Source organism: Gossypium hirsutum, chromosome A09 (assembly GCF_007990345.1).
Source record: "Gossypium hirsutum isolate 1008001.06 chromosome A09, Gossypium_hirsutum_v2.1, whole genome shotgun sequence".
In the NCBI taxonomy this organism is placed as follows: domain Eukaryota; kingdom Viridiplantae; phylum Streptophyta; class Magnoliopsida; order Malvales; family Malvaceae; genus Gossypium; species Gossypium hirsutum.
Genome location: NC_053432.1, coordinates 67,307,499 through 67,322,525, shown reverse-complemented (window position 1 = coordinate 67,322,525; position 15,027 = coordinate 67,307,499).

The window sequence follows — 15,027 nt, the reverse complement described above, 5'->3', positions numbered from 1 at the left end:
ATGCCTAATTGGGAGGGACCTTATGTGGTAAAGAAGGCTTTCTCTAAAGGAGCTCTGATTTTGACCGAGATGAATGGTAAAAGCCTGCCTAATCCCGTGAATTCAGATTCGGTCAAGAGGTACTTTACCTAAAAAAAAAAAGAAACGGAGAGGCCAAGGCGAAAACCTATAAAAGGGCTCCTTGAGACCAAAGGAGTTTTGAATTGAAAACCCAGGAATGAGCAATTCAAATCGAAGTGAGGCATCTAGTAGTATCGTCTTCTCTGAATTAACAAAAGGAGGGATGTTACATCTTGGGGCATAAAAAAAAGGTTCTTTAGGTTTTCTAAACATACATCAAGTTCAAAGGGTCCTCGAGAAGATTTGTGCAACAAAACTCATGCTGCGATATCTAGAGCACTTATTCTTATCTCATTCATTTTGTATTTTTGGCAAAATGTGCTATCTTGTTTAATTTGTTAGTTTTCATTTTGTATCTTAGCAAATTTACTATCTTGTTTACCCTATTCATTTTGAGCTTTGCTCTCAATAAAATTCCATTTTGTCTAATGCGATAATCTTTTTTAAGCGATTTTCATTGAAATGATGATTAATGGACTAACAATATTCAAAAAAAGAGTTCTGCATATTACTCTGAAATGCTTCTAAATTATACAAAGACCTGAAATGGGACTAATTAGTTTGAATCACCCTACATTCAAAGGTTGGAAACGTTGGGGAAAGAATAGCCCAAATTGTGATTATTTCTTCGAGTTTTCTGCCAAAGGTACCAGCTGGAGAAAAGATAGGGTAATACGTTAATGATAAAGCCTCGATGAACGACAAGTAATAACAAATTAAGCATTAAAAAATGACATTTTGCATTCATACAAACATCATTCATACACATCTAGCTAGGAGCATCTGAGTCACTCTATTAATGATATCCTAATCATTTGGCATAAATAAGTACATGAAATAGATTCAACAGGTCACGTTCTCCAAAGAATGGTGTAATGGACCAAATAAATCAAAATCCTGCGCCCCTGAGGATGTAGTGGGACCGATTGAAATCACCATGGTGAATCTTGTCTCCCTGAAGTTGCAATGGAGCATATTGAAGTCGCGAATCTTATCTCCTTGAAGTTATAGAGGAGTAGATTGAAGTTACAGATCTCATCTCCCTGAAGTGGCAGCGAAATAGATTGAAGAATAGCAAACCTTATCTCCCTGAAGTTGCGGTGGAGCAGGTTAAAAATACAAGTCTTATTTCCCTGAAGTTGTAGTGGAATAGACTGAAGATAGCAAATCTTATCTCTCTGAAGTTGCAGTAGAGCAGATTAAGGCTATAAGTTCTATACCTCTGAAGTTACAGTGGGTCAGATCAAATCTACCATGGCAAATCTTATCTCTTTGAAGTTGCAGTATAGCAGATTAAAGCCATTAACATTATCTCCCTGAAGATACAGTGGAGCAGTTCGAAATTACCAAGCCTTTTCTCCTTGAAGTTAGAGTGGAATAGACTGAAGATAGCAAATCTTATCTCTCTGAAGTTGTAGTAGAGCAGATTAAGGCTATAAATCCTATACCTCTGAAGTTGCAGTAGGTCGGATCAAGTTACCATGGTGAATCTTAACTCCTTGAAGTTGCAGTGGAGTAGATTGAAGTCGCAAACCTCATCTCCCTGAAGATGCAGTGAGGTTGAAATTACCAAGTCTTATCTCTTTGAAGTTCCAGCGAAGTAAGTCGAAGCTACAAATCTCTTCTCCCTGGAATTGCATTGGAACAAATCGTAGCACTATTTCCTATACCCCTAAAGATGTAGTGGGATGGAATGAGCTATTGGAAGGAAAGAAGTACCAAGAAGCCAAGATTCGGCAAGACTAGGCAAATTTGGCTCTTTTAAGGTCTTTGCTCCATTCTCGTTACACGACAATGAGCAAAGAGGGGCAGCTGTAATAGCCAATTTTGGCCTGGCCCATTTATAAAATAAAAACCAAAAATAAACAAAGTCCAAATATTTTTACAGACCACCAAATAACCCAAACACAGGCTCAAATCAAAACCCCATCAGCCCATTACCTAAACTAGCCCTAATAGCCCACTTGCTTAAAATTTTCAGCAAACCCTAGCTACCAAGTTTTCAGCTACCACTCCCCCTCAGCCTTGGCCATCACGTGCGCCATCACCACCATTCAGGGCACCAACAATCGGCCTTCCACGCGTCTGACACCTGCAAGACGAAACTAACACGCAAAATACAAGAAACAAAGAAGAAAAAACAAAAATAATAGCAGACAACAAGCAAAAAACAAAAACTAATCTATGTAATTCGGTTATAAAAGTCGAAACATCCCTTTGTAGTTTTTTTTACGAACACTAGCAATCAAAAAGCAAAAGAACACAAAGAAAATGTTGATTTCCGATCTTATTCTCTTCGTTTTCATTTCGTTCTTTAATTTCTTTTTTATTTTTGTTTACAAATTTATTAAACGAAAGTGGGCATAAAAGAAATAAAAAAAAGAAGAGGAGGAGAGAGTCTTACCGAATCCACCTCGTGGCCGCGTCGTCGGAGCTCTCCTCTCTGTTCGGCTCGATGAACCGCTTGCGATGATGGGTTTCAAACCCTAGCAGAGGGAGGCTAAGAGAAGAGGGAGGGAGAGAAAGCAAACAGCTTTCTGATTTTTTTTAAATGGGGGCTGAAAAAAAAGGGTTTTGGTTGTAAAAAATGATGATGAAACGGCATAGTTTCGTTAACCCCCCAGGCCTTAAAACGACGACGTTTAGGGGGGGAGACCCGCGCGCCCGACCCGGTTTGAAGGGGAACCCGCATGTTTTTAAGGCCCAAATGGGCTATTTTCGGTTATGGTCCCTCTTTCTTTCCTGCGTCATTCCATTTAGTCCTTTTTTGCACTTTTCCTTTTTTTAAATTTCGCCCTTTTATTTTATTTCATTTCCGTTTTGATCCTTGGCCTGGACGGATGAAACGCAGCGCATGGACTTGGGATATTACCCATTTTTGTCCTCGCGAATCTAAGAATGTTTTGATTTAGTCCCCGATGGCCTTCTTTTTTTTTATTTGCAATTGACACCTCATATTCTGATCTATTTTCAATCATGTCCTGCCCTTTATTTCATTTATTTATTTTAAAATGTTTTATTAATATGTTATTTTGAATATTTTTATAGGTTTTAGATTACTTATATGAATTATTTATCTAAATTTGTTTTAAATGTTGATTATTCAAAATTGTGTTATTATTATTTGTTTCAAAAATTTTTTCTCTCTTTAACATTATGTATTTTAAATTGTTTTGTATATATTATATATATTCTGGCTTTCTCACATTTATCTATATAGCATTTCAAATCTTTTTATACCCATTATTAAAAAACTGTTTTGTATATTATTATTATTATTATTATTATTATTATTATTATTATTATTTTAAAATCTCTTTTACTTTAGATTCTTACTTATTACTTTTAAAAAATCGACATATATATTATTCATTTTCAAAATGGTTTTATATATCTTATGTTAAATTTTTTTTATTTTAAAAATGGTTTTATTGTTATTTACTTTAGGTTTTATATATATTATTTATTTTACACTTTTATGTATGTATATATATTATCTATTTTAAAATTATTCATATGAATCTTTTTTTATTTTACTTCGTATAATATAGATTTTAAAATTCTTCTACATTGTTTATTTTAAACTCGCTTTATGTATTATTCATTTTAAATTGTTTTATTATTTACTTTAAAATTTTATATATATTATTAATTTCAAACTGTTATATCTATTTTTATATATATACTAATTATTTCTTTGATGTCTTGTATATTACCAATTTTAAAATTTCTTTTACACATACTCTATTTTTAAATTGTTTTGCACATTGTTGATATTAATTTTTTTTCATTATTTATTTTAAATTCTTTTCTTGTCATTTTAAAATTTGTTTTACGTTTTATTCATTTTAATTTGCTTTATGATTTTTTTTAAATTCATTCGTCTTTGATTATTAATAATTAGTATTTAAATAATGTATATTGTGTGATCATTTCCATTGTGTATTTTAATTCGTTTATTTCATATTGTTGCATTATTGTTATTCATTCGTGTAATGTTGTATCCATGTATATTTGTCTCGTGCTCATTGCTATTTTATTTCATATCATCGCCTCATGAATTAAACCCCAATACATTTATCCAATAAATCGCTTTATTTTAACTTAAACAAATAACATACATTGTTAAGTTTTATATTCGCTATATTTCAAAAAGAAAATTTCAAAATAAGGCAATGTTTCGCGTTTCGGAACATCGAAGAATTGAATTGTGCCCTAACTTACAGGGTTTCGGTTCTCTCGTTGATTCTAAAATAGCTAAATATCCTTTTGATTTTTTTAAATACACGGAATTCCAATTAAAATTAAAGACGACCTTGCACTCGAGAATTCATGGTATTGTGTCCTAACTTACGGGATGTGATACTTCGATATCTCGAGATAAGGAAATCTTTAGTAATTGTTTTGAGCTAATGCAAACATTTAAAAAATCAATGCTAATAAAAAGGATCGTATTTCAAACTCATTCCCGATTTTCAATTTTCGACATTAAGACACTAACTAATCAATTTGGTACCAATTTTTGGGCGTGTCGAGGGTGCTAATCCTTTCTCGCACGTAACCGACTCCCGAACTTGTTCTCTTGAATTTCGTAGACCAAAATGTCGTTTTAGTAAACTAAAATTGTTTTATTAAAGAAAAGGTGCTCCGATCACACCAAATAAAGATCGGTGGCGACTCCCGTTTTAATTTTCATTTTCAAACAAAGTCGATTCCCGCTTTCAAAAAAATGGTTTCGACAATCTTTTTTCTTTCTTTTTTTTTGGCAACATACTTCTTGTTATTTTACTTAATTACAAAAGGTATAAGGAAAAAGAACAAAAAAATACAACAGACTCTTAAAAATACTATAAGACATTACAACACAAAAGTTTGATAAAACAAACTCTTTTTAGCGTGAAGAGCTATATGTCATACTATTAATATGTCTTTTGTATGCATAATATCCATCTCGCCATTTCTCTAGTGCATCCCTAACTTGGTCTCTCTTAACGAACTTTTCTTACAGCAAAACCTAAAACATGAACAAAACGCTTGTAAGTTCATGTGAACTTAGCGAGTGTTAATACATTTTACCTTGAAGCCTTTGGCGAATACTTTCATATTATTGGATATATACCTATACGCCAACTTCCATACTTAACATCACTCTTACTTCACACCTTAATTGATTCTAGATCTTTCTAGTCGATGTAGATCTTAATCCTTCTCATAACACAAGATACTACTCAGCAGAATATCTATACAAAACCCATTTTCTACGAATTTCCTCTTCAAATAACACTTAACACTTTTCCCTAGAATGGTTGTTGAGGGATACTAATTCTTAACGGATATTTACTAACTGATCTTACATTTGGCGGATTCCCCTGTTGAGTTTGATCATCGTCAAACCAACAATCAGATCATACCCTGATTCAAACACATACTGATGATGAAACATTTTTGATCATTCAGAAAGAATCCTAACGTCTATGTTACATAACACAAACGCCCAATTTGATACTCAACTCAGATTCTAAATAACTCTAAAACAAGACATAGAACTATTCATATATGACGGATACGAGATAACTCATATTTCAACCCTACATAGCATAGATAGCCTCAAACCATCTAAAACCTATACCTTTCATAATTATGAATATGCCTTATCCTGTACTGACAATTTACTTTGGCGAATTTCCTCTTTAGAAATACATATACATAGTTATTTTAGGGATTGTCCCTTAAACTCATTCAATTTCATCACAAGATTAACCATACCAAGTTAACCTTTTCTTGATCAAGGTCTAACTAGTGGAAATTTGGTCACTTTCTTAACAATTTGGATGGTGAAACTTAAGTCCTTGACGCGAGGAGCAACATACTGGAAACTTGTGGCCATCCAATCGTGGAACTCCGATATAAAAAAGAGAATAGTTCAGGATTAAATTTTCAATTTTGAATAGATAATGTTGAATTCTCATAGATTTGAACTGTGGGAAAAATAGTAAGAGGAAGAAAAAAAAGTGATTATTAGTGCCCAATTAGAGTTTTGACACCAGAGTTGGTAGCTCTTAGCGGTGTTCCCCGCAATGTCGGAGTCTTCTCGTGAAAATAAAGAAGAAATGAAAGGGAGAGAAAGAATGAAGACGTTGGTGGTGTGAACAAAGTCGAAACTGGAATGGCGTGTCTTGAAAGAAGGCAACTAGAGTTTTTGTTTTTGTGAAGAAGAAAAAATAATAAAAAGGAAAAAAAATTAAAATAAAAGGAAACAAAAGGTAAAATAAAATGAAAATGAAAAAAAAAGTATAATTAGAAAGAAATAGAGAAAGAAGAAAATACGAAGAAAGAAAAATAAAGAAAAATAAAGGAAAATAAAATAAAGAAAGGAAAGGGAAGACAACATAAGTGGAAAGCAAGAAAAGGTAATAATCTAATAAACTAACAAATTGGGTTTTTTTTTCATTTTATAAAATTTTGTGCTTTTTTTAATAATTTTTTTAAAAAAATTATATTTTAAGAAATTTGTTTAAAAAATGTCACATCAATGATGATGTGTTATGCCATGTCGACAAAATCATCATATTATGTGTCATGCCACATCGCCAAAAATGTTGATTGATTGATTGACGATTTCTGTCAATTTTGGCTTGCAATATTGTGAGTAAGATTGAAAAAAATTAAGGGCTAAAAGAAAAATATCCTAAAATGTTGAGGGTGAATTTTACAATCATGCCTTTTTTAACTTCCTAATTACTATCATTGTCACTCGCAATTCGTGCGGCTAGAAAATTTCCAAGGTATCAAAAATAGAGTGGAAGCAAACTCGAAACGAAAGAACAAAAAAGAAATAGAAAAGTCAAAGAGAAATATTGCTTATCAAGTGTTTGAGTAAATACTCTCAGCATATTCTTTAACTCGGAATGAAATGATTGCAAATGAAGAGGGAGGACTATTTATAGTTGAGCTCCCCAAATCCAACGATACATTTCAAAATATATTAATGGTTGAGATTAGTTCCTATCTACAATAAGAGAGTTCTAAGGGACTCAAATTCTATACATGTTTATCGTTTAGGATTTCCAATAATTACTTTGATAAAATACAATGTTTATAATTTAGCCAAAATCCAATTAATTGGCCTTAAGTCTCTTCCAAGCAATGAGTCAATCATGTCGGGCCTAATGATCTATAATGAACAAGAGGGAGCATTAGAGTGTGCCTTAATCGTGGGCTTCTTTGTGTGGCCCATGACATCATCACATGTTTTCAACTTTTTAAACCTCTTATTTAGTTAGTGTCATGAGTTAAAAAAAACTCGATTGAAAAATAACTAAAATACTCTTTTATATACAAAATAAGTTATATTATTATGAATATACTTTTATCTTTTTTATATTTATATTATTATGAATATACTTTTATCTTTTATATATTTTTAATAAAATCAATAAAAAAATTAAATATGGTAATATTTGAACTCATGACATCAACATTAATAAATTTAGGACTTCAACCAAAACTTCATTTTAATCTTTTTTTATATATAAATTTTAATATTTTTACACAAAAAAATAAAATCTTTTCCCCCACATCTTTTGTATATAGATAATGTTGTTGATTAAGTTGATATCACAAGTCAACTCAAAATTTAAGAGAATTTTTTTTATAGTAAGTTAACACTACCAATTATTCACTTGTTAAATAAATATTTATAACTATATTTTTAATATTAATTTTGTCTTTCACCAACATGATAACATTTTGACAGCATTTTAAATAAAGCTTCCTAACATGATCAAATTTTTACGTGCTATTGAAAAATGAAAATATAAGCGGAAAAGAAATTGGAGTGTATTTAATATTTTCAATATGATATTTTTAGGTTGTTTTACTAACATATTATGAAAATAATTATTATTTACCAAAATGGTATGAATCTCAAATTATTTATCAAAATAATATGTTTTGAATAGTCCCTTGAATTATATATTTTTATATTCAAATCGTCACTAATATAAAGTGATAGAGATTCACTGTCTTGTAAAATTAATGTTCGACTTGTCACATCAAGATTCCAAATCGCCACCAAATTGAGATCCCAAATGGTGGTGATTTGAGGTTTCAGACTCTCAAATCACCATCAACAGTAGCTATTTGTCTCGAGATTATTAAATCGCCACCAATAGTGATGATTTGTTGTTAAATTTACTAAAATAATGTTCATTTCATATCATTTTAGTAAATAAGTTTAAACACATATTATTGAAGCAAATAATTTATTTTTTATAACATTTAGGTGAAAAATGCCATCTTTGTACCTATTTAAATTTCTTGTTACCTACAATTTTAATTAGTTTAGAACAATTTAATTTTTCACTTATTGCATATATATATATGTTATTATTGGGCTAAAATGTGTTGATAGTACCTGTACTTGTATAAAATTTTGAGATTTGGTAATTATACTTTAAAAAGTTAAAATTTAAATTTTTTTCACTTTTTCAATTTAAAATTTATAGTTCAATCATTATCATCGTTACTAGCTTCTGTCAAAATTTATTAATTTAACATATTTATTTTTTGTCAATCAATTGCCATGTCATATGAGGATAGCCTAGTCAAAATTTCAAGTTAACAATTTTTGAAGTAAATACATACAATTTTAATGGTTGGATTAAGATTTTTAAACAAAAAAAAAGTATGACTTAATTTTTAACTTTTTAAGTATAAGGACTAAATCTCAAAATTTTTCAAAGTATAGGACTAACAACATATTTTAACTTTATTATTAATTCAAAACATATGTTTTAAAATTATATATATATTTATTTGAACAATCTATAATTTTATTATAGGTTTTGATCATATCGCTCTTTTTGACACAATGTTTAGAACTACCAATAGCCTCTCATCAACCCATAAATAGAAGAATAATGCGCTTAAACGTACTGGAACCCACGTCTTTATGTGTTAACAATAATATCCATATAAATTGAGTTAAAATTCAATCAACTTAAAATTTTATATATTATTTTTACTATTTAAAATGTAAAAATATATATTAGAATTTTACAACATTTTATTTTTTAAAATAAATTTTTTCAACTATCGTATTATTTATAAATATATAATATATATATACGATATTTTTACTTCTTTAACCAATATAATATATATAATAAAAATAAAAGATAACTGACATGGAAGTTATTTTTACAGCGTGTTTGGTTCGCTGTTTTCCCCCCCTCTGCATGCGTATTCCCCCCCTATGCAGCAGGCCCACCAGGAAACGGTTGTTTGGTTCGCTGTTTTCCCATTCCCCGCCGAATCGGTTACTCCCCCATTACATTGATTGCGCGTAATAGGCATTACGGCCCCTCAGCGCCGATTACCCATTCCGCGTCTTTCCCTTTTTTCTCTTCCGTTTTCTGCCCTCGTCCTCAACGCTGTCAAAAGCTTCCCCAAAGTAATCGACGGAGTCCTCGACGTTGTCAAAAGCTTCCCCAAAGTCGATCCTTCCAAGGTCACCCCTTTTTCTCACATCCATTTCACGATTTATTGTTTGATTTTATATTTCGGTGCTTGGGTGCTTAGGAAGAAATGATTTTGAAGTTATTCTTTTCTGGAACTACTTGATATTTCACCCGATTTATAGTGTTTTATGTGCATTTTTGGGTTTCATTCCCAAAATTGAAAGCCAAATCTTTCACCGGTAATCAATCATTTTTATACAATTTCTTTTCATGCTCATGTTTCCTTGTTTGGGTTTCTTTCAAAATTTCTGAATCAAATTGCTGTAGTTATTGGTAGATATTAGAAGAAGATAGTGCTGGTTTTGGCTTTGGGGGATTTGCATATACCCCATCGGGCAGCTGATCTCCCTCCCAAATTCAAGTTCATGCTAGTTCCTGGAATGATCCAACACGTCTTTTGCACTGGTAATCTTTGCATCAAGGTATCCCATCAAGGTGAAATCCACCGATTTGTAATACATCCCAAAGCTCAGTTTAGGTGCTGCTTCCTTTACCCTACCTGTTTTACCCTCCCGATTGGCTTCCCCATTGCGTCTCCTCTTCCTTCCTTCTGCCTTCTACCGATTTGCTCAAGTTTCAACTGATTTGCTCCCTCTGTCTCTCAACCTTTTCTTTTCTTTTTCTTTACAACCAGTCAATGTCAGCTCGTCCATCGACCGCTTCGACAAAGAACAGAAGTGGAACAGTGAATTTTGTTTTTTAATTTCATTTTCCCTTCTGAATTATATTTCAGATTAAAACCTCGAAAACTTCAAGGATTTGATTTCAAATTCGAGATCATTCAATGGTTGCCCCTTTTCTTTCTACTCCTTTTCAACCTTACGTTTATCAGGTAATATTTTATTTTTTCGCAAAACTCTTTTTACTCTTGTATCGGTTTTCTGTTTGTTTCATGATAAATTTAAGGTAAAACTGAGGAGACTCAACCTTGTTTCTTTGCAACTGGCTTGCATTTCAATGGAATTTAGGTTATGTTATGCCATTTGATCTGTTATGTTTAACTCGCATCGTTGAGAAATAATGATTGAGGTTCCTTTAAATAGACTTGACTTTGATTTCACTGTTGAAGTTGATTCGTTTGTAATAAATTTTTATATCACGTTGTTTATTCCTAAGACTTCAGTGATCAAACTGTGAAAGTAGCTAGTATAAGTGTTGAATTCGGTGAACAACAAATATTTTGTTAGCTTTAGTGGAAATTAGAATGTTAATCTTGTGTAGTCTAAATGCCTCAGCATGTGTGTGTAAATGTATCTTATATATATATATCCATAATAGTCTCTTTTTGGTATAAAGTTGTGTAGAGTCAGCAAGATGCTGTGATCCCATTTCAAATATTGGGTGGTGAGGCTCAAATACTTCAGGTACTTCCATGTTCCAAGCTTTTATCTAGAATATTTCATTGAATTTATGCCTATGAGACCCCATGTCTAGGTTTTGAAACCTTTACTTATTTCAATCTTGGTATCGGTTCGTTCTTTTAGAAGATAATGTTGAAGCCTCAAGAAGAGGTTATCGCGAAACCTGGTAGGTGGTTGCTTTGCTCTCTGTTATATTCCTTAGTTTTGTTATTGCTACTCTAGTTTTATGCTTTATATGAAGCAGGGTCTTAAATTACCGTGATAGACATTCATTGAAGTTTAAATTGGGTGAGTCTTTCAAGATGGTATATAACTGTGCTATTGGTTGCTTGGAGTTCAGATCTGTGTCCTACAATGTTATGACAATATTATATTGCCAAGAATGTATTGTAGTACAAGTATAGTGGGCAGAGGTGTCAGAAGTTCAATAAAACCAAGAAGATATTTTACTAACAATTTAAACCATTTCTCTCTATCATACTGTTCTTCTTTATAGACACAATCATGATACTTCTATGAATTGGATTGTCTGCTAAAGGCGGACAGCTTAGTCAATAAGATGATTCTCTTGCTACATTCTGTTAGTTGTTGTTTGTTATCTTGTTATCTTGTAGACTTTAAGTGCCTGTAACCCTTTTTCTTTTTGGTTTCTTGTTTGCTTTCAGTACGTAAATGCAATGGCTTAGAATGCTTTAAAGAACAATACTAGGACATATACTTCCCTGATCACTAATAATCACCTTGATTCTATCTTCCAAGTATCCTTTTACACGCACCTGAGTCTGAATCCCAGTATATAAGAGTCAAAGGTCCAGGATACTTTGACCTGGACAAAGTATAAGATACTGGATCTGGTTTACATCAATGGTACATAGATGTATAATACATGAAAAATCCTCTAATACATGAGAAATCTTAGAAAAACATTAAACATACGTTGCCTGCTTTGCCAGCTACTGTCAAGATCAGCAACAGCAAAGCAACTGAAATGGAGATGGTTGTTCAGTTACAATTTTTGCTGTGTATTCAAGTCTTGCTTGCTGCTTTCTTTTCATTTCTTTTTGCTTCGATTTTTCATTGGTTTTGCTTTGCAAATCTGTTGATACTTGCAGCCAAATTTCCAACATAGAGTACAAAAAGGTTCTGCTTTGGATTTCATAAAAGTATCCATAGGAGGACATGGTGGGCACCCGAATTCAGATATTAAGATTCATACTTTAATTCTTTTTTGACAGTTGACTTGTTATTGCTTGGTTTTAATTCATAGGATCAGTGATGGACATCATTCAGCTTCATTGTTTAGTTTCTGGCATTGGTGCTCATGACATAGGCAGAGTAAGTAGAGATTTGATCATCTTGTATCTCTATATTATTATTAAATTATATGTAATAATAATTATTTTTCTTTTTTAATCTATTATTTGTATTTGATAAATATTTTGATACTTAAAGATAATGGTGTACCAATTTTTGTATTAATATAAAAAAATGTGAGTACTACATGGATCAAAAAATGATGAGATCGTTATAATTTAAAAAGGACATCAAACTTTAGTACCAATTCTTGTATTAATATCAATTATGATCTTTATTTAACGATTTTGATACTTTCAAAGATCTCGTTCAAATTTAAACATTATTAAAATAAATTGTGCTAACTCTAAGCTCAAATAAAAATTTGCATGAAGGAATGGTATATTCATGGTACCTAAAAAGATGGGGAAGTAACCAAGAGAACCACAAATGATGAAAGAGCAAAATAATAGCAATAAATGAAGACATGTGGGCATTGGCCTAGAATGGTACCCCCAAATTAATTGATGAAAAAAGAATTAAAAGAAATTTTTATCATAAATTTAATGACACAAAATTATAAGCAGATGCTGAAAAATAAACCATGGGTTCCCACAAACATCTATGTTTGTTGTATTAATCAATTCCTTTACCTACATTGTGGACTTTAGCTTTTTCTTCCCCTAATTTCAGCTTTTATTGCAGTTTGTACCAATTTTTTCATTCCAAAACCAATATAGCTCTTTGCCTCTTAATTCTCTAGCCCCTAACATGGACTACGTACATATATATATACATAAAACCTAGTTGCTCTCATTTTTAATTTGTTTGTTCTCTCAATTATTTTTATAAAATTTATATTTGATACATTGATTGTATATAAGATTATTTCATCTAACCTTTTCTTAATATAAGTTAATTATGTTTATCCAGAATATAATTCTCAAGTTATATTTTGATTTGAGTAATTTTATGAAATTATATATCATTATTAAATTAAATTTAATATTAATTATTTTAAATTGTATAAATTCATATAAGAAAATTTATTATCAAGAATTTTATGAAATTATATATTATTAAATTATACAAATTCATATAAGATAATTTATTAGTTATAATTATTTTAAATTTTATTAAATCATATATTTTAATTAAAATATATTTAATTTTAATTATTTAAAATTATCTTTTATAGTATAATATATTATGATTTGAGTAAATTCATATAAGAATATTAATTATTAAGAATTTTATTAAATTATATATTTTAATTATAATATATTTAATAATTATGTTAATTTATATTTTATAGTATCATATATTATGATTTGAGTAAATTCATATAAGAATATTGATTATTAAGAATTTTATTAAATTATATATTTTAATTAAAATATATTTAATTATAATTATGTTTAAATATGATTAAAATATTTATTACTGATAATAATAATCTTATTAAAATTTAAATAACAATAACAATAATCATTTACCAAAACAATTTTATGCTAAGGGTATTCTAGTCATTTTAGTTTTTTCCATTATGCTATTACACATTTATTCCATTCAACCAAACACAAGATTACTATTACGCCTCTATTCCATTACATTCAACCAAACAGTGGATTAGCTATTACACCTCTAATCCAATACACCTCTAATCCAATACACCGAACCAAACGCACCCTTAGTTTTTTAACGTCATGGATGAATTTAAATAACGAAAAATAATTTAAATATAAAAAATTTACGTACCCAAGCCAACAGTAATATCTTTTTAATTAAAGATTTGTGTAGCTACTCATTGCCTTAATTCGATTTAGTTTTCAACGTCTATATCGAATATTATAATTGGATTTAGTGTATATCGAAATTTGGAATGCTGTCAATCAAACTCAGATTCTCGTACGTCCCATAAAAAAAGTCAACTGCTTTTGGTTAAAGAATCCAAAACTGCTCCGTGTTACCCCTGCAAACTCCTTCGTGGAGTCTGACCTTTAATTAACTAACCATTATTTCATTCTTAAACCAACAGAAAAAGAAGGAGCGAATTTCCCGATTATGAGAATTCCAAATTTCCAAAGGGTAAATTATAAAGATAGTCACTCAACTATAAAATATTTTTATTTTGGGTACTTAAAATAAAAACTTTACCATTTAAGCATTTATGTTATATAATTTATTCATTTTAATCACTCTCTTGTTAAAATATTTAACAGAAATATGACCTGGCATTCTTTTATTCATTTTCTATCTTTCCAATTTCCTCTTTTCTTTTATTTTAGCCACGTTACATAATTTCTTGAATTCAGAAGCAAAACCTCAATAAGAATATAGCTTTCAATGCTATTCTCATTGGTAAGCCAGGTAAGGATAGAATCAGAGATACGGACATGGAAGTAAATTTCAAACTATTGGAGTTGGAAGGTTGGAAATTGCCAACAATCTGCAACTATCAAATCAGGTCACACTATTTCAACATTTTAACTTAAAGATATGATGAAGAAATAGCCATTACAAAATATACTGTGAAATTAAATATGGAGTAACTGCCTATGCTGCTCCAACAAATATCAAAAGGCCAGTTCAACTCTAAATCCAAATGACTCTACAATTTGACATTTAGAAACAAAGAAATTGCTGAGCTTTAGCTTCTGCAAGCTCATTCATCTCCTGGAATAAAAGCATAGAGAGGAAACTCATCTTTTAGGGTTTCTCGGTTATTTAGG